We start from the raw sequence: 24,692 nt of genomic DNA, 5'->3' as shown, positions 1-24,692 counted from the left end.
AGCATCAGCTGAAGATCTTGCTCCTACATCTACAATGGTGATTGTTTTTCTCTGCCCTGCTCTCAGCAGCCTGGGTCTACTCAATGCCCAGAAAAATCCAGATGGGGACATTTTAAATAAATCCTTGCGCTGAGGACAGGGATGCTGAGGCCGGGCGTTGAAGATTAGTTTGTATTTTAAAGCTGTTGGTAAATATTTTAGCTAATTGGAAAAATGTGATCAGAACCGAGCCTCTGTATAGTCTGGATGTGGGGGGTTGTTGTTTCTTGTTCCCTCTGCCCAGGGCTGGTTTGAACTCTCAGTCATTTGAGCAAATCATTTCACTGGGGCAGAATACGTAACTGTCTTCTCCTACCTCTCCCCCTTCCCAGCTGGACAGATGGGTGTGACTCCTAATGAGCCCAGGCTGGCAGAGCTGAGATACGTTGGCAGAGCTACAAGGGAAGAATTTACGTCCAGCTTGCACAGCCCCACGCACCTAAGGCCGGAAGGACCGTGTGGGAGCCCTCCCCAGCTCCCCATGGCAAGGCATGATGGTTTCTCAAGGTTTTCTGACGCCGACGGTTTCTCAAGGTAAACCCTCGAAGGAAATTTATCCCACATTCAGTAATAAGCAAACCTCCCCTGGGTCTGGGTCTCAGTCCGGATTAGCAGCACGCCTGCCCCGCTAGGAGGCCAAACAAAGTTCACATTGACACAGGACTGTGCCTCAGGTCTGGGGCGGAGGTGGTTGGCCCGGGGCTATTTGAACTCTGTCACTGTCCCTCACGCCCCGCTGGGGAGGGTTGGCAGAGGCCGGCGGCCCCTGTCCTCAGGCGCAGCGTGGCAGGGGGAGCTTTTAGAACCACAGAAGATTCAGGTTGGAAGAGACCTCAGGAGGCTTTTCTAAAGCATTCGGAGCTCTGTGGGGGACTTCCCTCCCTCCCCTTCCTCTGTGCAGCCCCTGGCAAGTTGATAGGCAGCGCTCCGAGAAGTAAAATAACCTGCCTCTGCTGAGGGAAGCGGGATCGGAGATTTCATGAAGCGCCTGCCACTGTTCCCACTGAAGCCGATGTCAAAACTCTGTGGAACCTGCCCCATCCTCCTCATGCCAGTCCAGCTTCCCTTTGCCTAGGGGAATCCTTGGCACAGCTGGTGCTACGTCACATGCTCCCTGTCCGCCCAGGGAAGGGCATGCGTCCGGGGTAGGAGTGGGTGTGGGCAGAGCAGGCTGTGTTTCAGTGTGTCACGGAGCCCCTGGGCGATGCTCGGGAACTGCTCCCCACGAAGCCAGGCAGGACTCTGGGGAAGTCTCCTTTCTGTGAGCAGCCTGTCTGCGGGACACACAGCTCACACAGCTTCCACCTTCCTGGGTCTGACCTCAGAGCACTCAGCATCCTTTGCCCCTCCGTGCGCTTCCCACAGCGAGTCCGCCCAGGCGGGTTCTGGGGGAAGCCAGAGAGTCCTGCACCCCAACTTTGCAGTCAGACGTGACTCTCAGCCAGCCAGTAAAACAGAAGGTTTATTAGACGACAGGAACATGGTCTAAAACAGAGCTTGTAGATGCAGAGAACAGGACCCCTCAGCCGGGTCCATTTTGGTGGGCAGTGAGCCAGACATCCACGTCTGCACTTCACTCCATGTCCCCAGCCAGTCCCAAACTGACTCCCCCTCCAGCCCCTGCCCCTCTGGACTTTGTCCCTTTCCCGGGCCAGGAGGTCACCGGATTCCTTTGTTCTCCAACACTTTAGCTCTCACCTTGCAGGGGGGAAGGGCCCCAGCCATCAGTTGCCAGGAGACAGAGTGTCACCATTTATGTACCCTGGCCCTTTGCTCTGCAACAATTACACTCCCTTATCCCATCACCTAGAGACTTAAGAAATGCATAGGGGAAACTGAGGCACCCCTACAGTATTCAGAGGAAACATTAAGAACAGTCCCGCTTCGTCACACAGTGATCCCGAGCCAGCTGACCAACCCGGGTTGGGGCTTTCCAGCTAGGGTAAATTACAGCCACACTACAACGGCTCTACTTTGCACTAGGGGCTAATTTGATCCCTGGCTGCTCCCAGAAGAAGGGCGGGGGTGTGGAAATGTGGTGGGAAATATCCTTCAGGGGGTGGGGGAGGTTCAGTTTAAATTTTGGCCAAGAGGCCTGGTGGGCTCTGATTTTATCTGAGCAAGCTCGCTTCCTCAGGTTCACCCTGCATCCCACCATTCAGTGACACAAAGGGGGAGAGGAAAGACTGACTGCATTTCACCCTGCCATCCCTGGCAGCTCCTATGCAGCAGGAGAGAGAGAGAGCTCATTGCCACGAGGTGGGACCACTGTGTTGTGTCTCAGGGAAATGTTCTGTTTCCATAGGCAAATCCACATTCCCTGATCCCAGCGAGGTCCTGGAATCTAAAGACTATGAGAGAGGCTCTGTTCACAGAATTTCTAGTCACACGCTCGTGTGTGCGCCCCCTCCCCCCCCCCCCCCCACAGCAGGGACCACCACAGCAAGAGTCAAGAAAGCTTGTCCTTTCCATATTTCCAGCTCTGTTTTTGCAGACCCAGATCCTGACATCAAGGGCAAAACTCCTGTTGGCTTCAAGACTGAGCCTTCAAGAGGTTTGGAGAAGGTTTGGTGGGGCATCCAAACTTTGGGGTGATTGTTTGAACTGAGCCTCTGGCGTGACACTAGGAGGTTGGGTGAGTGTGCCATTATGCCTCCAACCTTTTACAACTGGACAGCAGGGAAGTTCCGTGCCCCTAAGTTAGGTCCATTTCCGGACCCAATACTTTCATCAGCAGCTGTATTCCTGAGCTATTCTTACAGCGTGGAGAGGACTGCATGGAATTGGAATAGGCAGGTAATGGACCACAGAAAAACAGTTCCGTTCCCAACCCACCTTTTGGTAGCGACTGGAAAGTGGTTCATTTCCAGTAGCTGTTGGAGATGGTTGTAATGAGTTTGATGGGTCTCAGCGACATCCCTAGTGGACAGATAGCCACAGTAAATATCCCCACCAGCCCAACTGTCGTGTTCTTCTCTTCAGGTTTGCCTCATCTGGAGTACTGTGTCCAGTTTTGGGCCCCACACTACAAGAAGGATGTGGATAAATTGGAGAGAGTCCAGCGAAGGACAACAAAAATGATTAGGGGTCTAGAACACATGACTTATGAGGAGAGGCTGAGGGAGCTGGGATTGTTTAGCCTGCAGAAGAGAAGAATGAGGGGGGATTTGATAGCTGCTTTCAACTACCTGAAAGGGGGTTCCAAAGAGGATGGCTCTAGACTGTTCTCAACGGTAGCAGATGACAGAAGGAGGAGTAATGGTCTCAAGTTGCAGTGGGGGAGGTTTAGATTGGATATTAGGAAAAACTTTTTCACTAAGAGGGTGGTGAAACACTGGAATGCGTTACCTAGGGAGGTGGTAGAATCTCCTTCCTTAGAGGTTTTTAAGGTCAGGCTTGACAAAGCCCTGGCTGGGATGATTTAACTGGGAATTGGTCCTGCTTCGAGCAGGGGGTTGGACTAGATGACCTTCAGGGGTCCCTTCCAACCCTGATATTCTATGATTCTATGATTCTATTGTGTGAGACCCAGATCCTCAAAGCTGTTTAGGCACCTAACCAGTGGGAATTAGGTGCCTAAATAACTTTGAGAATCTGGAGCAGAGTGCCTCCCAATAGCACGTTAAGCAACATGACTGGTGTTTGTCTGGTTCATCACTATACTCGATGAGCAATCTCGTTGCCTGTCTCAAGGCTCTGGAGACGGACCCACTCTTACACTCACAGAGATGGCCAGTTCAGGTCAAGAGAGGGACACATTGATGAGGCAGCGTTGGGAAAGTTTCCCTACCACTGACTGAGCTGTACCTGCTCTGTGGGTAGATAGCAACCTTTTGCCTTCTGAGCTATCAGTCTTTTCATGAGTGCTGCAATTTATTTTTATTTCTTGTTAGCATGGGGAACTCTGGGGGGGAAAATGTTGGCAATGGAAAAAACTAACCTGGGCCAGAAAGCAGAGATTAAAGAAGTGCTTTGAAATCTGACTTCCCTTCATGTGATTCCCGGAAAGAAACCCAGATTCCTCACACAAACTGAAAAATGAGTTTTGTTTTCTAATGCATCTCCCTATGAGTCAGCCGTCGTCCATGCCGAGAGATTGGGACGGGGCAAGAATTAGACGGGCATCAACAGCTCTTGGAACAGGGCCGGGCCGGGAATTGCTCCTCTGCCTTAATTCCGAGTTTAAAGTGAATAAAAAGTGTGAAAGAGGCCTGGGACCTTGCTCCCTGTGCTACCGGAATCAGCACTGCCGTCTGCATACCCTGCTTTGTGACATGATGCTATAAAAACAGCACAGGGCTAATGTATTGGTCATGGTGGGGGTGGAGACGCACTGTACTAGAGCCAGATCCTTAAGTCATAAGGATAAGTCATAATGGCATAAGTCAGCATTGTCCCATTGACTTCAGTGGAGCGATACTGATTTACACCAGCTGGGGATCTGGCCCATTGGCTCCAATAGAGCTATGTCGATTGATGTCAGCTGAGGATGGGTCTTGGGTTTCACTGAATCCGGGAGGAAGTGTGGAGAGAGGTGAAGATGGGGAAGGGAAGGGTCAGATGGGGTCGATCTATCCCTTGTGTCACAGACTCATCCATGCAACCCTACCTGCTGACGCTGAGCATCACCCACAGCCCCATTCAGCAATGAGAGCAGCAACAGAGGGATGAAGAGGATGGGCCAGGAGAAGAGAAGAGAAGAGAAGAGAAGAGAAGAGAAGAGAAGAGAAGAGAAGAGAAGAGAAGAGGGAGTGGGAGGAGCTCCATCACCAGCTCATGAATATTTAACAGTACAACATAGCCAATGGGGAAGCACCCACCACTCCCTCCATCTTTCCCGTTACCCTCTTGTGTATCCCACCGTAGGCTAGGGAAGAGATGCCTAGTGCCAAGAGATAAAGACCCGCTTTGTGTCTTAATAAATGGCAAGACCGATGCTGAGAGCTGTGTGTAAATGGGATCACCTGCCGTGCTGACCCCCTGCGTCCAGACAGAGAAAAGATCCAAGGGAGGCCTGCTCTTGGCTGTATTGTCACAACACATCTGAATGCCAGAATACAGACCCAGCTCGCGCACTCTGCCACACAGGGTTATCTAGCCATTAGAATATCATTAATCCTGGGTGCTACACCTACTCCTGCCACTGACCTGGGGCAAGTCCCTTCCCTTCTCTGTGACTCAGCCCCCCATTGGTACAATGGGGAGGTTTGCCTGATGCTGATAATGTAAAGAGCTTTGAGAGATCCTTAGAATCCTGGTTGCTGAAGGTGCTTGTCAGCTGCAGCTTTCACTAGTATGGCCAGGGGCTGTGAAGACTCATAGATTTCAAGGCCAGAAGGGATCACGACGATCATCTAGTCTCCCCTCCTGCATAACACAGGTCATAGCATGTCACCTAGTAATCCTGCATCCAGCCCTTATCTCACAGCTGAGCTAGAGCACGTTTTTAGGAAGCCATCCTCTCATGACTTAGAGACTTCAAAGGATGGAGAATCCTCACAAAATCAAGCCATGGCTTGATCAAGACCATGTCTGGTATTGGACGTGACGGAAGTGACCTCTATTGCACTGACAAAATAGGCACATACATCCATATATGTGGTGGTCGTGAAAAAGGAGAGATGGGGAAAGAAAACAACTGTTTATAACTTGGGAAACTCTGGGAAAACCGGACTCAAGCTCTCTAATTGAAAGCATTCATGGGAGTTGTGAACCCATCAAAGCCGTAAATGACTAAAACATGTCCCTGCATTAGGGTTATGAAAAAGATATTAGTGTGGGTTTTTTCCCTCCTCTTTTAAAGGGATTTGATGTAGGTGCCAAAATATTAGAGTTTGAGCTTTTTCTCTCTCTCTTTTTTGCAAATGATGAGACTATGCCAAAAATGCTCATGAATGTCATTTTCTCTAAAAATACCCTGACTTGTGGGGGGAACTGTCTCCTATTATTAGACATGTAACTCTTTGTTTTGCTTTCATGGGGGTGGGGTCGCAGAAAGTGATTTCCTCAAAGATCTGGTTGGAGTTTGCTGGAAGGAGGCGTGAGAGCTGGTGGGAGTGGAGAAGGAACATTTGGATGTGGAGTCCTAGTTTGGAGGGAGATTTTTTTTATGATCTCATTTTTGCTTCACATCAGCAAATCCCTCTCCACCCCAAAGTTGCAGCATGTTCCCAGAGCTACTGATTTTTAAAGACCCTGGATTATGATGAGTTCTGGCTGCTCTGAAACCCTGCATGAGCTGCAGTCTGCCTGCAAATTAAGGCCATTTTTGGAAATGTACAAAAGGAACCGGGTGCTAAATGGAGCAATCTCTTTTTAATCTGCTCCAGCCCCTCTGAGTACGGGTGTATGGTATGTTTATAGCTCACTGCCTTGATCGGAGAGATGGATAGAAGTTGTTGTTCAGGAACCCCCACCAACTTGAGCCACTGTATTTTATTTACAGTACAGTACCTCTCAGTAAATTGCTTCCCTGCTGGAAGTGACTGGATATTGAGCATTGACAAAATGTACAGATGCTTATATATAAATGCTGGAAGTCAAAGTGCTAAGATGGGTAAGCTACAGTGCTCGTCATTAAATGAGATAATAGCATCATGGAAACTTGGTGGAATGAAGGTAATCCATGGGACGTGGTAATAACCGAGTACAATTACAGTGTAGCACTAGGAATTTACTATTGACCACCTGACCAGGATGGTGACCGAGATTATGAAATGCTCAGGGAGATTAGGGAGCCTACAAAGGCAGAAAACCCGATAACGATGGGGGATTTCAACTATCCTCATTATTGACTGGGTAAATGTCACCTCAGGACAGGACAGAGAGAAAGATTTTAGACACTATAAATAACTGCTTCTTGCAGCAGCTTGTCCTGGAACCCACAAGGGGAGAGACGTTCTTGATTAGGATCTGGTCCAAGAGGTGAATATAGCTGAACTGTTCAGTACTAGCAACTATAAGGTAACTAAATGTAACATCCTTGTAGCGGTAAAAATGCCAAAGGAACCCACCATGGTAGCATTTAATTCCAAAAAGGGTAACCATTCAAAAATGAGGCAGCTAGTTAACCTGAAATTAAAAGGAGCCGTCACAATGGTGAAATGTTTGAAAACTGCATGGAGACTATTTAAAAACACCATCACAGAGGCTCAGATGAATGTCTACCCCAAATAAAAACAAACAAACAAAACCTCAATAAGAGGACCGAAAAAATACCCCCGTGGTTAAATAGCAGAGTAAAAGAAGAGGTTAGAGGCAAAGAAGCAGCTTTTAAAAATTGGTTAAATAAAATCAAATAAAGGTTTAATAAATGATCTATAGGTGTCACAAGCATGTTACAGACATGAGTAGCATATGCTGTTATAAATGGTTATAAGCACATCAGTAGAAGGTCTTATAGTGGTCATAAGCACCCTGTTAGACTCCATAACCATTGCTATTGGCTAACCCTTGACTGACTTTGTATAAGCTATTTATAAATGAAAGCTTAGTAGCAAGTGTAGCCAGTGAAGCACCAGCAGGCTGGATTACATCCCAGGTTGAGGTTTTGCTGTTTCGATTGTATGAAACTGTTTGTCTCTTGTTCTAACCGAAGGCTCCTTAAGGCCAAGGAATCAAGCTGAGAAGAAGAGAACAGGTTTGACGAAGATGTGCTGATCCTCGTCTTGCTAGACCCAGCAGGAGCTGCTCGTTTATTTATCTATTTAGGAATAATTTTTAAAAGATGCCTAAACCAAGGCTCTGGTCACCCTAACGCCTCATTAATAAAAGTTAACTCCCAGCCACGTTAAAGTCATCATTTCAACAAGAACTTGGCCTAGAGCAGGGACATCAAAGTCATTGTGTGGACAGGGCTAAAGTCCAGTTTTAATAGTGCCCCATGGGCCATGGAATAGATGTGAGGCTGTATACTCCCCTCAATCCACTGCTGAACTGCCCATGCGATGAATACATGGAGATCAGGGCCAGAATCTGGTCTATATGGAGTAACAATATGTAAAGTTCTTATTATTTATTATTCATTAAATATGATATTGTTACAGTCAGCTTGGCTCAGTGGCAAAATCTACTCTCCTTTAGGGCCCCCAATATGTCTCCTTTTGTTTCTCTTCTTCCCCATCCTCTTTTCTCCCTCCTTCTTCCCTGTTCTTTTGTCCCATTTATATTTCCTTCCATCCCTACAGCAGCTCCCAACTCCCTGGTCTGTTGGCTTCACTCCTAATCCACAATGGAATAGCTCACACTAAAGTACCATCACAGGGCTTTAGAGTTAACACCCCAGTGAGCTGAACAGCAGATGGAAGGACTCGCCACTCTTGGAGTCATTGTTTCAGGCTCTCTGCAGACTAAGGAAGATATCAGTGCATCGATTACGCTCAGGTCACGTTTTCAAGCTTTTCTCTGCAATTATGAGGGCTAGAAAATGGCACTCTTTTTCCAAACTAAAGGCTGAAATGAAGCAGAATTGGAATATGCCACATGGGCCAAATAAATAACATTAAGTAGATTGGATCCAGCCAGCAAGCCAGTTGGCAATTGGATGGCTGCAGCTGCTCTTGTGGAGGGTGTTGGGTGTGGCTGGAGAGGTCAAAGGGTCACTGTTTACCCAGCGGTACAGGATTCAAAATGCTCAATATCGCCAGCTCCAAACTTTAAAAAATCACCAGTCAGGCCTCCAAAACTCATGGAGCTGGCTTAAAAATCATGAGGGTTTTGTGTGTTTGTTTTTTAAATAATAAATTCTGGGGTATCTTTTTATTTCCTTTCTGGTTTCTGAGCCTTCAGAGTGCACTTGGGTCACATATTAAAGCTTTTCTCCACAAACAGGCAGGCTAGAAACCTCCTTTTGTTGTTAAACAGAAGCCAAGAGTTTCACATCATCACGTGACTCCAGGAGCTGGGACCCTGAGTAAAACATCAAATATCAGGGGGCTCGGGATACGAGTTGGCTATGCAGAATGGTGAGATCAGAGAGCTACCTGCTGCAATTAGGAGCAGGCTGTTAGTGCATGTAAAAATATAAAAGAATGTATATTTTTTAACCCAAGTCGTCTTTGCGTTAATGTGAAGAACAGAGAAGTATGACCTACTGGTTAGATCCCCTAGGCCAAGTGGACAGAACTCCTGAGTTCTACTGCTAACTATCTCTGCCTCTCTCTTAGGGATGCCCTTATTTCCAAATGTGACTATCTGTGCCCCAAACCATGTTGTAATAAAAGGTCTTTTCCTCATTTCTAATTTATGTGGGGGCCCTGACTACAGCTTCATGCTGTATAAACTTCTTGGGAAAACATCCAGGTCATGCCCATGATTGTGCTTTCGAAGGAATTTACAGAATTATGTCAGGCAGTTTCCAGCAGGCAAATATCAAAGCTCCTGGTTTTCAGTTTTTAATGAACCTTAATCGATCATGACAGCTAGTTCATTCAATATTTTGAGCCGACAAGACAGATTTGAGGAAATACCCAATTACAGGAGATTATGCGTATCAGAGGATAGTGGATGCTGCTGTATATTTTCATTGAACCTAAAAAGAAAATCATTCCAATGGAATTAAAGTTGAGGCCCTAAAAGCAAGTGAAGTCTGAGATGAAGGCTCCTTCAAACTAACACCAGAGTGGACAGCTCATACTTACAGCTGTCCACAGTTAGGAGACACCTTGCCCACCTAACAGGCTTGGTTGTCCACTGCCATGTGTCCTGTGGAATCATGTAGCCCTATGCCAAGTGAACAAAAGTTGCTACCATTTGTCAGCATTTCACACCCATGGGACACAAGTGGGCATGCCTGTACAAGGTGCAAGGCTGTGGAGAATCAGCGCATTTCCCAAGGCAACATCCACAACTGTCTCACGGTGCCGTTAAGCCAAGAATAACCCCTGCCCAGGGGACCTCTGCTCCTGGGCCACAGCCAGCTCCTCCTGTTCTATGTCAGCTCTGCAGGAGCCCTGGCCAGAGGGGACATTCCAGGGTGGGACTTGGGAAGGAGTAAATTGGGGGATGGGAGGGGGGTGGCCAGAATGGATGAATGGATGAACCAAGTGGCCTTTTCTAGTTCTAATGCCTATAATTCTCTTATGAGGCTATTGTGCTTTATGGAGGGAAGCTCCATGAAGCTGTATGGGAAACAGATACTTCACATGATCCTACTAGACCCCCTGAAGGAAGTGTCTATACACAGATAGGGCTATACACAGACAAGTCAAAGGGTGGGTCTACCTCTTTAAGGGCTAGGGGTTCTGGAGCTGGCCAGCCCTGTTCAGAACAGGTTTTTCTGTCTCTTAGAGGGGATGATCAGATCCAGCTGGGAATGACTCAGGTGATCGCAATAAAGGGCTGATGGAGCTCAACTGTGGCTGGCCCTGGAGCAGAGGGGAAAGGCCCCTGCAGGCAGAGCTGCTCAGAGGAGTAACATCCTTTGTTAGGTTTTGTGTTTAAGAATGGAATTGTTCCCTGCAGGCAGGGCCTGGACAGATTTTTGGGCTCGGTGTTAGTCCTTCCTGTGCTGGGGAAAGAGGCTGGCGTCCTAGAGAGGCTCACAGAGAAGCCAGGCTGTAAGGACACCCTCAAGAGCACACACAGATTTGTTCTGCCCCTGCCCAGGCTATGCCTTGCTTCATAGAGTATGAAGGGAGTCAGATCTTCACAGCTATCAGGTAGGCTTCTTTCCCCAAACCCTCAATTCCCTTTAAAAACCAGCGATGTGCTAAAAAATATTCTTAGGCAAGAGCTGGACCGTGATGTTCTTCTGCATGCCGAGGGCTTTTATGGGTTTCTTTTCCACTGGAGAGGAATTTGAACATCCTCCTGACGTGCTACAGAAAGAGGAAGAAGATGCAAGAATTGCTGACAGTGCTGGTGATGTCAAGTGTTCAAAAATTGTTCCTCTCCATAAATCATGAGATTTTAAACAACAATCATTTTTCATTCATGGGGGGGATAGCCCAGTGGTTTGAGCATTGGCCTGCTAAACCCAGGGTTGTGAGTTCAATCCCTGAGGGGGCCATTTAGGGATCTAGGGCAAAAATTTGGGATTGGTCCTGCTTTGAGCAGGGGGTGGGACTAGATGACCTCCTGAGGTCCCTTCCAACCCTGATAGTCTATGATTCACTTTCTGGCGTTGGGGGGCCTTTGGGTTCACATTTGCAAGCTTTCCTCTGAACCATGGCAGCTAGCAACTTCTTGTTTTTAAAAAAAAAAATGGAAGCTGAGATTTTCTCATGATCACCTGGCTCCAGGAACCACGGGCTGCTGCAAAACTCTGAATATCACGAGCTGGCAACGCTGTGTCGCCAAGGCCGAGTGTTCAAAAACTGTGAACCAGGCACCCTGGAAAAACCAGGAGACTGGCTTAAAAATCAGAACTTTTTAAAACTATGATACATTTTAGTTTCTTTTTATTTCCCTCCAGGATTTTCAGCCTGTAGGTTTCCTGTTTTTAAGCTTCTTTTCCCCTAATTATTTTTCATTTGGCTTGTGGTAGCACACAGGCATTGCCTCACTTGCGTCCTTTATTCTGTGTGCGCTGCTACAGCGGCAGCCTTTCGTGTCGCTGGAAGAAGTGGTTTCAGAGTAGCAGCCATGTCAGTCTGTATCTTCAAAAAGAAAAGGAGGACTTGTTAGTCTCTAAGGTGCCACAAGTCCTCCTTTCCTTTTTGAAAGAAGAGGAACACTTTGCCAGTTATTGCAGTTGCTTAGGTCCCTCTTCTCGTGGTGTTTTTGCCTGTAATACCATTTCCCTCTTGCCCTGGAGGCTTTTCCTAGTGCCTCACTTTGTTGTAAAGCTTGGTGGTTTTATCGATCCTCTCATTGTCACAAGCTTTCAGCAGTTCCCCAGTGACTTGCTCTCCACCTGCGTCTTGCTGTGACCATCTGCTGGGCTCCCTAGAATTGTAAGTTACTGTGTTACTCTGCTCAACCCCAGCAAGTGAGAGTTTTGCTTCTCCTAACCTGAGTGACGACTCCCTCATGCACCAGCTTGCCTACCAAACACTTCAGGACTCTGCCAGTCTCAACTTAGCCTTGTTGGTAACAGTGAACCCCAACTCCCAAGGTCCCCAGAGACGTCTCCCTGCATTGCCCAGCCCCCTTACTGAACGTTCGCCCAAGTTATTAAATTTGCGACTCCTTTAAAGAGATAATATGCTGCAGTCTGTTCGCTTAACTGGTGTTCACACTCCCTTCCCGTGAATCAGTGCACTGAAATGGTTTATAGTGGAATCCTAGAACTATGGGATTAGAAAGGACCACAAGGTTCATCTTGTCTAACCCCATATCAAGATGCAGGATTAGTTCAAGTAAAAAAAGTTTATTTAACAGAATCACAGAGGATTAAGTGATACCAAGTATAAGGAATTAAGAGAGAAAGGGTGACAAGGAAACAAAAGTAAAAATACGCTGCTAAGATGAAAACCTGATTTAACAAATTAGACTCCCTTGCTCAAAGATGTGTTTCTCACCAAGTCTCTCTTCCAGCATGGCTGACCAGAGTCTCTAGCCAGGAGCCTTCACAGATCTCAAAGTGCTTAGTTCCTTTGGCTTTTGAGGTGACGGGTGCCTAAATGGCTTTTTCTCTGTCCTTCTAGCATACTGACCCGGATTCAAGAGGCAGGAAGACTTCCTGTGGGTGCAGTCTCCATCCCCAGTAAGATTGTTAAGGAGTCCTCTTCCCCCACTTGCTTTCCTGATGTCTTTGTTTACTTTTCATGTAAATGTACTTTATTTATCCTGGAATACACCTTGCTTAATTTGCATCCGACACATTCAAGCAGGCAGGACCACATTCCTTTGTCTGGAATAGGCATGGTTCAGACACTGCTTGGCAAATACATTTCAGGAAAATATTTGCAGTGCATTTCTATAAAGTCCTTTGTGGGTTTACCATTCATATATCTTGCAAGAATATTAATGATCAGTGAATTTTAGTTTTCCAGTGATCTACTGTGTGGCACCCTTTGGGTATATATTATGACAACAGTGTGCCGACTGGCTCTGGGATGGTCTTAAGATCACACTTTCCCAGGTTTACATTTTTTTATTGAATCCATCACTTCTTTGTTTGTAGTGTGAGATGTTACCATGTCTAGTCCTGGGTGTTCAGTTTCTTCGTCAAAGTCAGTAGTTTCTTGTGGCATTGGTCTGTTCAACACCACTTGGCCATGTGAAGATCTTTCCCTGTTTGTCCTCAACAGAACCTTCCCACTGGTTTAAACTTGTCAGTTTCATTTGGATTTTGACCATTTGTGAATTTTTTTTAAAATGTAAAATTAAAGGATATTTTGAAATGAAAAGTCGTTTCAAACTGAAAAATAGAAACGTTTCATTTTGAAAATGTCTGCATGAAACATTTTGACTTTTTCAGATGTTTTTTCTGTGGTGGGAGGGGAGGTTTCTAAACAAACAACTCAGTGTCTCCAAATCTGCATTTTTCTCCAAAAAAAGTTTTCATCCAAAAAATGTTGCCCAGCTATAGTGGCGAGGGAATGGAAAGGGGTAACAAACAGTGTTCCAAGTCTAAAAGTTTAAACCCCAGAATGGAAAGAGAAGCGGGTCCCTTTACAGGTTCAGCTTTATGTTATGTAAAGTTCTGTACTACATACTAAGGATCATAAGTGACCTCTATAAATTAGATAGACTTTACATGCCATAAGGGACCATTATGATCATCACCTCTGACCTCCTGTATAACTAAGCTTGGATTAGATTTTTATAAGTAAGTGTCAAAATCAATTTCACCACACACATGCAAACCAACAACAAATATTTCAATTGATAATCAAAATTTATAGGTAGGCAAAATAAGACAAATGCTGCTTGAGAACTTAAGAGTTTGGTGTAAGGATATTTACTTTAGATTGTTTGGCACGTGCTGTTGAAAATTTATGTTTCACAGTTATAAAGCTTTAACTTTATGAACGTCAATGTTGACTGTCACTCAGTAACCACTGTCTGACCCCTGCACACCATAATTTCTTGCAAATAAAAATTCAAATAGATAAAAATTGAAAAAAAAAACCCTTAAAAATAAACGTCAATATTATCCATCAAAATTAAGGCTATGTTTTAGTCATGGGTATTTTTAATAAAAGTCATGAGTACTTGGGTGGAAGCAGCCCAGGGCCCCTGCTGGTGCAGGGGTGGGGGTTGGAGGGGCTGGCAGGCTCTCTACCCGGCTTCTCGGAAGCAGAGACATGTCCCTCCCTAAGCTCTTAGTGCACACACTGCCAGCTCTACAGCTCCCATTGGCTGGGAACTGTGGCCAATGGGAGCTGCGGGGGCGGTGCCTGTGGGTGGAGGCAGCACGTGGAGCTAGGAGCTCAGGGAGGGACATGATGCTGCTTCTGGGGAGCTCCCCCCCCAAGGTAAGCGCTGCCCAGAGCCCTCATCCCCTCCTGTGCCCCAGCCCTGAGCCCCCTCCCACACCCAAACTCCTTCTGCTGCACCTGGGGGAAGGCGGTGGCCCAAGATTGCCCCAGCAGCAGCAGGTGCGACTGGCCCAGAGGCTGTGTGAGCTGCTCAAGCAGCCCCAGAGCCAGCCGCACTGGCTGCTGCATAAGTCACGAAGGTCACGGAAAGTCACAGACTTCATATATCATCATCATCATCATCATGTTCCTATTACACCTCTGGGGATTAGGACAGTGATGAAGCTCCTCCACTCCTGTCTGTTTCTGGCAAGTCTGTCAATGGTTCCCCAGCTGTGCCCAGGTTTTTCAGCTCGGCTTCCACAGCTCTTCGCTGTGGTGTTTTCAGGCGGCCATCTTATTGCTACTCTAGTGATGGAATCAAATCCTTAAAAAATGGGAAAGCTCCTGGCAAAGATAACTTGAATGCAGAATTGTTCAAGGTACATTTACCTAAATTAGCAGCATCTATCCTGGCCCCTCTATGTACATCAGTCTGGGAAAGGGAAAAAGTGCCAGATAAGTGGACCTTGATTTTCATACACATTGTAAGGAGAGTGGTCACTTTGGATAAGCTATTACCAGCTGGAGAGTGATGTTAGGGGGCTTATTCCTTCACCCACTTACTTCCCTGGTCCTTCTCGCATGAACAGAGAGCAACAATACCCGAAGTCCAAAGGTGCAAACAATTCGATGTTTATTGGGGTGAACTTCCAGCAAGCATGATTCCAGTTTCCTTCCTTAGTATCCTCCTTCCCAGCTCTGACACCACAGAGCCTTACACCTGTGTCCCTGTTCCCATTCCTGCCCTTAGCCAAACATGATTCCAACTTCCTTACTCCCATTCCCTGTTCCCATTTCCCCCTTTAGCAAAACATGATTCCAATTTTCTTACCCCCATTCCCTGTTCACATCTCCCTCCCTCCCGCACCCACCCACCCACCCCCTCCCACTTCCTTATTGACTACAGACTATATAGTAAAACTTGAGTTCTGCTTAGCTATACCTTAACCAATCATTTTCCTGAAATTTAACTAACCAATCCTAACATATTGTAACATGATTATGTAACCAATTATATCCCACCACCTTAATTAGTTTACACCCAGCAAAATTAATTATACAGCAGACAGGAACAATCACAGAACCAGACCGAGATTATACAGACAAACAGTAGCAAAGTGGGAACTATACTGACAAGACAATACAGAAGTGAGGATTTCACCTCCCAGCTATTGATAAGTGAGTTCTTGCCAGACAGGATGCTATCAAACTAAGTTTCCTTTTACATTTTCTAGGCACTTCCCTTTCTCTGGAGGCAATAGGCATAATCAGGACAGGATTGTATCCTAACAGCCCAATAGCACCTGATTTCAGTGTGACTAGGTTGGAATGTGAGGATGTGACCGTTCGCTTCCCAGCTTATGGCTGCCTCTGCTGCTTAGCCAAAGGCCTTAGCCTAAGCACAGGGCCTCAGACTGTCACAGTAAGAGAAGGCCCTTACACCGGCAGACAGTGATTTTGATTCTTTCTTTTATACCTCTAGAACTAACCAAGTGATAAGAATACACCTAAATTCTTAAAGTACAGGCCTTTGCAGACAGGCCTGAATATCTTTATCCTAACAAGCGAGTTTGTGTGTGTGGTTTTTTTTTGGTTTTTTTTTGGGGGGGGGGGTGAGAAAACCTGGATTTGTGCTGGAAATGGCCCAACTTGATTATCATACACATTGTAAGGAGAGTGATCACTTTAGATAAGCTATTACCAGCAGGAGAGTGGGGTGTGAGGAGGTACTGTTTCATGGTCTCTGTGTATATAATGTCTGCTGCAGTTTCCACAGTATGCATCCGATGAAGTGAGCTGTAGCTCACGAAAGCTCATGCTCAAATAAATTGGTTAGTCTCTAAGGTGCCACAAGTACTCCTTTTCTTTTTGCGAATACAGACTGACACGGCTGTTACTCTGAAACCTGTCATTATGCAAGGCACTGCATTTAGCCGTATGGAGTGGATATCTATCAACTGCATGAAAAAACTTGTACAGATACAGACAGACATCATCTTCCTTTCCAAATGCAAACAGATGGACATTGTACCAAAAGGACTGAAGGGTAAAAAATCCATTACAATCTACATACCACACAGACTATGCTGACAGCTTGTGCCACACGCTCTCAAAGAAACTGCGGAATCACCTGATCAACATCCTCTACAGCAAACAGGGAAAGATTAAGAATGAGCTCTCAAAAATGGATACTCTCATAAAAAAACAACCTTCCACACAAACTTCCTCGTGACTGGAATTTACTAAAACTAGACAAACCATTTACAATGCACACTTTGCTTCTCCACAAAAGAAAAAGGACACTAAACTTTCTAAACTACTACATGCTACAAGGGGCCGCAGCAATGGTTCCCTCAACCCACCCAGCAATATTGTTAACCTATCCAACTATACTCTCAGCCCAGCAGAAGCAGCTGTCCTATCTCGGGGCCTCTCCTTCTGCCCCTCCACCCCCATGAACATGACACAGTTCTGTGGTGACCTAGAATCCTATTTGGACATCTCCGACTCAAGGAATATTTCCAAAATACCTCTGAACAACATACTAATCCACAGAGGCCTCCCTACCAACATTACAAAAAGAAGGATTCAGGTGGACTCCTCCTGAAGGTCGAAACAGCAGACTGGACTTCTACATAGAATGCTTCCGCCGACGTGCACGGGCTGAAATTGTGGAAAAGCAGCTTCACTTGCCCCACAACCTCAGCCGTGCAGAACGCAATGCCATCCACAGCCTCAGAAACAACTCTGACATCATAATCAAAAAGGCTGACAAAGGAGGTGCTGTCGTCATCATGAATAGGTCGGAATATGAACAAGAGGCTGCTCGGCAGCTCTCCAACACCGCTTTCTACAAGCCATTACCCTCTGATCCCACTGAGAGTTACCAAAAGCAACTACAGCATTTGCTCAAGAAACTCCCTGAAAAAGCACAAGATCAAATCTGCACAGACACACCCCTGGAACCCCGACCTGGGATATTCTATCTACTACCCAAGATCCATAAACCTGGAAATCCTGGGCGCCCCATCATCTCAGGCATTGGCACCCTCACAGCAGGATTGTCTGGCTATGTAGACTCCCTCCTCAGGCCCTACGCTACCAGCACTCCCAGCTACCTTCGAGACACCACTCACTGACTTCCTGAGGAAACTACACTCCATCGGTGATCTTCCTGAAAACACCATCCTGGCCACTATGGGTGTAGAAGCCCTCTACACCAACATTCCACACAAAGATGGACTACAAGCCGTCAAGAACACTATCCCTGATAATGTCATGGCTAACCTGGTGGCTGAACTTTATGACTTTGTCCTTACCCATAACTATTTTACATTTGGGGACAATGTATACCTTCAAATCAGCGGCACTGCTATGGGTACCCGCATGGCCCCACAGTATGCCAACATTTTTATGGCTGATTTAGAACAACGCTTCCTCAGCTCTCGTCCCCTAACGCCCCTACTCTACTTGCGCTATATTGATGACATCTTCATCATCTGGACCCATGGAAAAGAAGCCCTTGAGGAATTCCACCATGATTTCAACAATTTCCATCCCACCATCAACCTCAGCCTGGTCCAGTCCACACAAGAGATCCACTTCCTGGACACTACAGTGCTAATAAACAATGGTCACATAAACACCACCCTATACCGGAAACCTACTGACCGCTATTCCTACCTACATGCCTCCAGCTTTCACCCTGACCACACCACACGATCCATCGTCTACAGCCAAGCTCTGCAATACAACCGCATTTGCTCCAACCCCTCAGACAGAGACAAATACCTACATGATCTCTATCAAGCATTCTTACAACTACAATACCCACCTGCGGAAGTGAAGAAACAGATTGATAGAGCCAGAAGAGTACCCAGAAGTTACCTACTACAGGACAGGCTTAACAAAGAAAATAACAGAACGCCACTAGCCGTCACCTTCAGCTCCCAACTAAAACCCCTCCAATGCATTATTAAGGATCTACAACCTATCCTGAAGGATGACCCAACACTCTCACAAATCTTGGGAGACAGGCCAGTCCTTGCCTACAGACAGCCCCCTAACCTGAAGCAAATACTCACCAAATACCACATAACAGAACCACTAACCCAGGAACCTATCCTTGCAACAAAGCCCGTTGCCAACTGTGCCCACATATCTATTCAGGGGACACCATCACAGGGCCTAATAACATCAGCCACACTATCAGAGGCTCGTTCACCTGCACATCCACCAATGTGATATATGCCATCATGTGCCAGCAATGCCCCTCTGCCGTGTACATTGGTCAAACTGGACAGTCTCTACGTAAAAGAATAAATGGACACAAATCAGATGTCAAGAATTATAACATTCATAAACCAGTCGGAGAACACTTCAATCTCTCTGGTCACGCAATGACAGACATGAAGGTCACTATCTTACAACAAAAAAACTTCAAATCCAGACTCCAGCGAGAAACTGCTGAATTGGAATTCATTTACAAATTGGATACTATTAGTTTAGGCTTAAATAGAGACTGGGAGTGGCTAAGTCATTATGCAAGGTAGCCTATTTCCCCTTGTTTTTTCCTACCCCCCCCCCCCCCCCCGACGTTCTGGTTAAACTTGGATTTATGCTGGAAATGGCCCACCTTGATTATCATACACATTGTAAGGAGAGTGATCACTTTAGATAAGCTATTACCAGCAGGAGAGTGGGGTGGGAGGAGGTACTGTTTCATGGTCTCTGTGTATATAATGTCTTCTGCAGTTTCCACAGTATGCATCCGATGAAGTGAGCTGTAGCTCATGAAAGCTTATGCTCAAATAAATTGGTTAGTCTCTAAGGTGCCACAAGTACTCCTTTTCTTTTTGCGAATACACACTAACACGGCTGTTACTCTGATATCAAAAAAAGGCACTCTCAGTGATTGTAATAACAGGTGGGGCATCACACTTTTATCTGTGCCAAGCAAAATATTGTGTAAGATGTATAAGATGCCCAGTGTATATCAGAGGCAGTTGGGGTTGGTCCTGCTTGGAGCAGAGGATTGGGCTTGATGACCTCCTGAGGTCTCTTCTAACCCTGATATTCTATGATTCTCTGAGCATTCTCAGGAAAGAGCAAGCTGGGTTTCGGAAAGGGCGTGGATGCACAGACCAGATCTGCACTCTACGAAAGAGAATAGAACAGTGCTTAGCATGGCAACGGCAACTCTACATAAATTTCATAGATTTTGAGAAGGCTTTTGAAAGCCATCACAGGACCAGCCTCTGGCGCATTCTGCGGGCATATGGAATTCCTTTCCATAGAATCAACGTCGTCAAAAGCTTCTATTTCAACTTTACATGCTGTGTTGATCACAGTGAGCTCAGTTTTGAAGTCAAAACAGGAGTACGTCAGGGGTGTGTCATTTCCATCGACTGGGTAATGTGACTTCATGTGTATATATAAATATAAATCCAATTCTGCCAAACCCTATGTAGCCCAGGCCAGACAATGTCACCCAATGATTCCTTTGGAGGAGAGAATATCCCTGCTATGTGACACTATTGAGCCAATCACTGTGTGGGAGCTGAGGCATATCTTTTAGACAGATGTTCATTCCACGTTTAAAGACTCTGAGCGATGACCGACCCCCCACTTCCAAGGATCGGTCACCTTCACTATTCGAATGTTGTCTCCTTTCCCATTTGAATTAGATCCATAGTGTAAGGGTGAGTTGATGAAGAGAATAATTGACTGTGAGAAAACTGGAAGGCTCCTGGAGTGGGATTTGGTATGTTGTTTTGGGTTTTTTTGCAGGAGGGAATTAGCGAGCCTGGGTTGTGCAGAAGAGACAGATTTTGAGCTGTAATGTGAACGATAGCTGTGCCTAGTGAGCTAAAGACAAGCTGCTCCTAGCCTAAACCCTCATTTGCTTTGTGTGTAGACATAGCATGCCATCAATTTAATGTCTCTTCTGGCTTCTGTGTAGGAGACATGGGCTCTCCTAGGAAGGAGCTAAGCTTGAGAGTCTCATAGGACTTTTCCATCACTAACTATTGTGACTGGGTTTGAAAAGAGAGGAATTTGCTACAAAAGGGGGCTGGCCATAGGGCGTGCGAGTGAATGACAGGCTGTGAAAGAAATGCCGAGGGACACATTTTAAGCATTTTGAGCCTGGATTCCCTGATTCCCTGCACCTTGTGTTGCCATTCACTCCTGTGCAAACCAACGGTAAAGCGCTCCCAGACCAGAAGCGTAGGATTTTCTATTCACTTTGCACAAGTGCGTATGACTACACAAAGCGCAGGCTGACGGAGAGCCAGGCCTTCTGTCAACAGTGTTATGAAGCTAATCTCAAGGGCTAGGGCATCAGATCTGCACCTCACTCACTGGCTCCTGACTGGGTTGGTTCCTTGGCTGTGGCAAGGAGTTCAGATTGCAGCATAGGATAACAGAAGCTGGGCTACAGTGTTGCTCACCTCTGTGTGTCCCTTATTCCTGATTGACTGTGTTGCAAGGCTGCTCCTCTTGAGTGGGTTAGAGAAGCCCAAAGGCTGCTCTAAGTCATGGCAGCTGCCAGTAGCCTCCGGTGGTCCCAGCCATACCCCCTTTGCTCTAGACCTGCCCACGCTGGCAGGTATACCAGGTTAAGAGCTGTTTTCTGCTAGCAGCATGGTACAAAGTGACTGAACTGTAGCCCAGGTTCAGAGCCAGAATCTTCTTGATTTATAACAGAGCTGGGTTGAATCAACCCCCTTCCTCTTAACACACCCACCTTGTTAGCCTGGCGGATATGGACCATTCACACATTGCATCGGGATCCAGTACCTTGCCCCTCGGGTCAGAGGTTTAGGTAGCTGCCTGTGCATTCAGCTGGTTAGCCATGGAACCATGTGCGTGCACACCTGGCATGGGGGTAAGTAATCGCAGCAGTTGTGTGCTCAAATTAAGCGTGCATTTTCTGTGCATGCCTGATGGTGAAAATCAAACCACCCGCAGAAGTGTTATAAGAAATAATTTGTTATTACACTGCTCTCAGATACAGCGTGAGGAGGTGTGTCTCCATCAATGGAAGCTGCACTGGTTTATGCCAGGAAGCAGATGTAAATCAGCAGAGCTCTAGTGAAGTTGGTGAAACTATCCCAGGCTAGGATCTGGCCGTAGGTCTGACTTTGGCCCACCCTGTGCATTGGGGTTTAAGACCCAAGGTGGACAGTGCTCTGCAGAAGCAAACCTTCAGGGAGGGAGGGAGGGAGAAAAACGGGAGGGAAGAAGGGACAGAAGGAAGGAGAGCGAGAGAACAAGAGAAGGAGGGAGTGTGCGAAAAGAAGAGTGAGAGGGGAGGATGGAGAAAGAACAAGAGAAGGGAAAGGGAGGGAGGAGGGTGAGGGGAGAAGGAGGGAATGAAGCAGAGTGAAGAAGGGAGAGCAGAAGGACATGGGAGGTGAAAGACGGAGAGAGAGAAGGCAGGCTGAGGGAAGCGCTCAGGGAGACTCCACCCCTGTCATTATAAAGCTATTTGAGTAAAGAGGAAGATCCACTTTTTTCCTAGCCATCCTCTTAGACTCTATTTACGGAGACAATATCACCCCCTCTCCTCTGGTCTGTAATTTGTCCGTGGCCCCCCCTTGCCTCCCCACCATCCACGTGTGCTCTGTTTTGACAAATAACAATGCCAAGATCCCAGTGACCCCTCTCCAACCCCCCACGCACTCTCTCACACACACAGAGGCTAATTCCTAACCAAACAATCCAGGGGCCGCTGGCTGGGCTTGTGTCCTTTGGCTGCCCTGCTCTAACCCCCAGAAGCAGTGGAATTAAGCCCTTCTCTTTAAATATTTGGGACTGAGCCGCTCCAGCGCCGATTGCAATCTGGAAAAATCCTGCCAAGTGCAGGAGCTGTCTAAGGCCTGCCCCGGCCCCTGCATCTCCCCTGGCTACAACCTTCATCTTCCCTGGGCCCAGGCGAGCTGAGTCCAGGCTCTCTTTCAGTCTTAAAAATATATTATTTATAACCAGCAGATTACCAAAGGAGAGCGTGTTTGTTCTCCCCGCCTGCCGCCCCCATTGCTGTGGTCCTGTCTGCATGAGGACGCTCTGAACGCCAAAGGGGACAGAGGTTTGTATCAAGGGCAAGTGGAAGGATGGACGATGCAGGGTTCAACCCCAGAGCCGATCTTGAGCCAAACTCTCAAGTCCTAGGAACATCAGATGGATTTTTGTCGGACAAAGATCCATCTAGTATCCTCTCACCATCAGTGTTTTCAGAGGAAGGCGCAAGAAACCCCACGCTCCTGGGATAATCTGTCTCCAGGAATAATTTCTTCCTGACCCTCCTGAGTTAAGGTTGGTTTGTGCCCTGAAGCTGGAGGGTTGAGATCCAAACACCCTGGGGCACTGGAGAGGTTCAGATCCAGATCTGAATTTTGCACCCTTTTTTCTATAAAAGGGCACTCCCCATCCCCCCAACACATCCATTCTGTGTATACGAGCTGTTTTGCAGCTCACCTCCGACTCTCTCTCTTGGCTTTGCCTTTATTCTTCATTAAAATAATGAAGTCCCAAGACTGGACAGCACACACAAACATAAACCTTAACCCCTGAGAGAACTGATCAGAGGTTTCTCCTGGAGGAGCTACCCCTCTTTCTCTCTAGCTCTGCCCGGGCTCAGAGTCTGATGTTCCTGAGTGGAGATAATGAGACCCATGTGTCCTGGCTACCAGGCTGAGTCAGCAGAATAACTCTGTACCTCCATGCAGGGTCCTACACTTGATACAGTACTGCACTAAAACCCTGCATCCAGACATCTGAACTTTTTGGGGAAGTTTGGACCTGGATGTAAATCTGAACTTAAAGCCTGTCCCAAATGGGCCAAACCAAAACCATGGAACCAGATGCCTCCAAACTCTGGAGCTGTTCAGATCCACAGCAGAATGGAGTGACTGCTTCCTGTCTTTATAATGGGCCCAGTCACACATCCATCTCTCTTCAAAGTAGCCTTTCCAGTTGGCCCAGCAGGCTGGTGATTGGATTAACATAGGGCTCCTTATCTCGCCCTTGAACCTGTGCCCTAAACATACAACACAAGTAGGAACACAGGAATAGCCAGACTGGATCAGACCCGAGGCCCATCCAGCCCAGTGTCCTGCCTTTGACAGTGGCCAGCGCCAGATGCTGCAGAGGAAGGTGCAAGAAATCTGACAGTAGCAGATGTAGGATAATCTGCCCCCCATCGAGGACTCCCCCTGGTCTGTAACAGCTAGAGATTGGCTTGAGTTCTAAAGCAGGAGGTTTAATATCCCTTCCTTGCTGTTTTTAAGGTTCAAAAATGTCTAGCTACCCTTGTTTTTCCTCTTTCGGGGATGTCTGCGGTTATTGCTATTTATTTATCAGACAATGAGCTTGATTCTGCAGACAGTGTAGCCATTCAGGGAATGAAACCTCTCATCCCGCTGAACCTGAGGGGGAATGTAAGCAGCAGAATAGAGTTACCCCAGCTGGAAGTTGGCAAGGGCCCTGGGGTTACCAGCCTGCCAGTATATGACATTGTGTAATGCTTTAGTACCATTGTGGTGCATGGCCCAGCCCCAAGGAGCTCACAGCTTAAATTAGGCAGGAAAACTGGAAGCAAGACGGTGCCAGGGCTGTGATGCTGGGGGAGAAGGGAGATAACAGAAGGCCAGGGCTAAGGAAGCCGTGGTGCTCTGGGGATGATCATAGAATCATAGAATATCAGGGTTGGAAGGGACCTCAGGAGGTCATCTAGTCCAAACTCCTGCTCAAAGCAGGACCAATCCCTAGTTAAATCATCCCAGCCAGGGCTTTGTCAAGCCTGACCTTAAAAACTTCTAAGGAAGGAGATTCTACCACCTCCCTAGGTAACGCATTCCAGTGTTTCACCACCCTCCTAGTGAAAAAGTTTTTCCTAATATCCAACCTAAACCTCCCCCACTGCAACTTGAGACCATTACTCCTTGTCCTGTCCTCTTCTATCACTGAAAATAGTCTAGAACCATCCTCTCTGGAACCACCTCTCAGGTAGTTGAAAGCAGCTATCAAATCCCCCCTCATTCTTCTCTTCTGCAGACTAAACAATCCCAGTTCCCTCAGCCTCTCCTCATAAGTCATGTGTTCCAGACCCCTAATCACTTTTGTTCCCCTTCTCTGGACTCTCTCCAATTTATCCACATCCTTCTTGTAGTGTGGGGCCCA

The sequence above is a fragment of the Eretmochelys imbricata genome, chromosome 4, assembly GCF_965152235.1.
Source record: "Eretmochelys imbricata isolate rEreImb1 chromosome 4, rEreImb1.hap1, whole genome shotgun sequence".
NCBI lineage: Eukaryota > Metazoa > Chordata > Testudines > Cheloniidae > Eretmochelys > Eretmochelys imbricata.
This window is presented reverse-complemented; position numbering follows the sequence as displayed.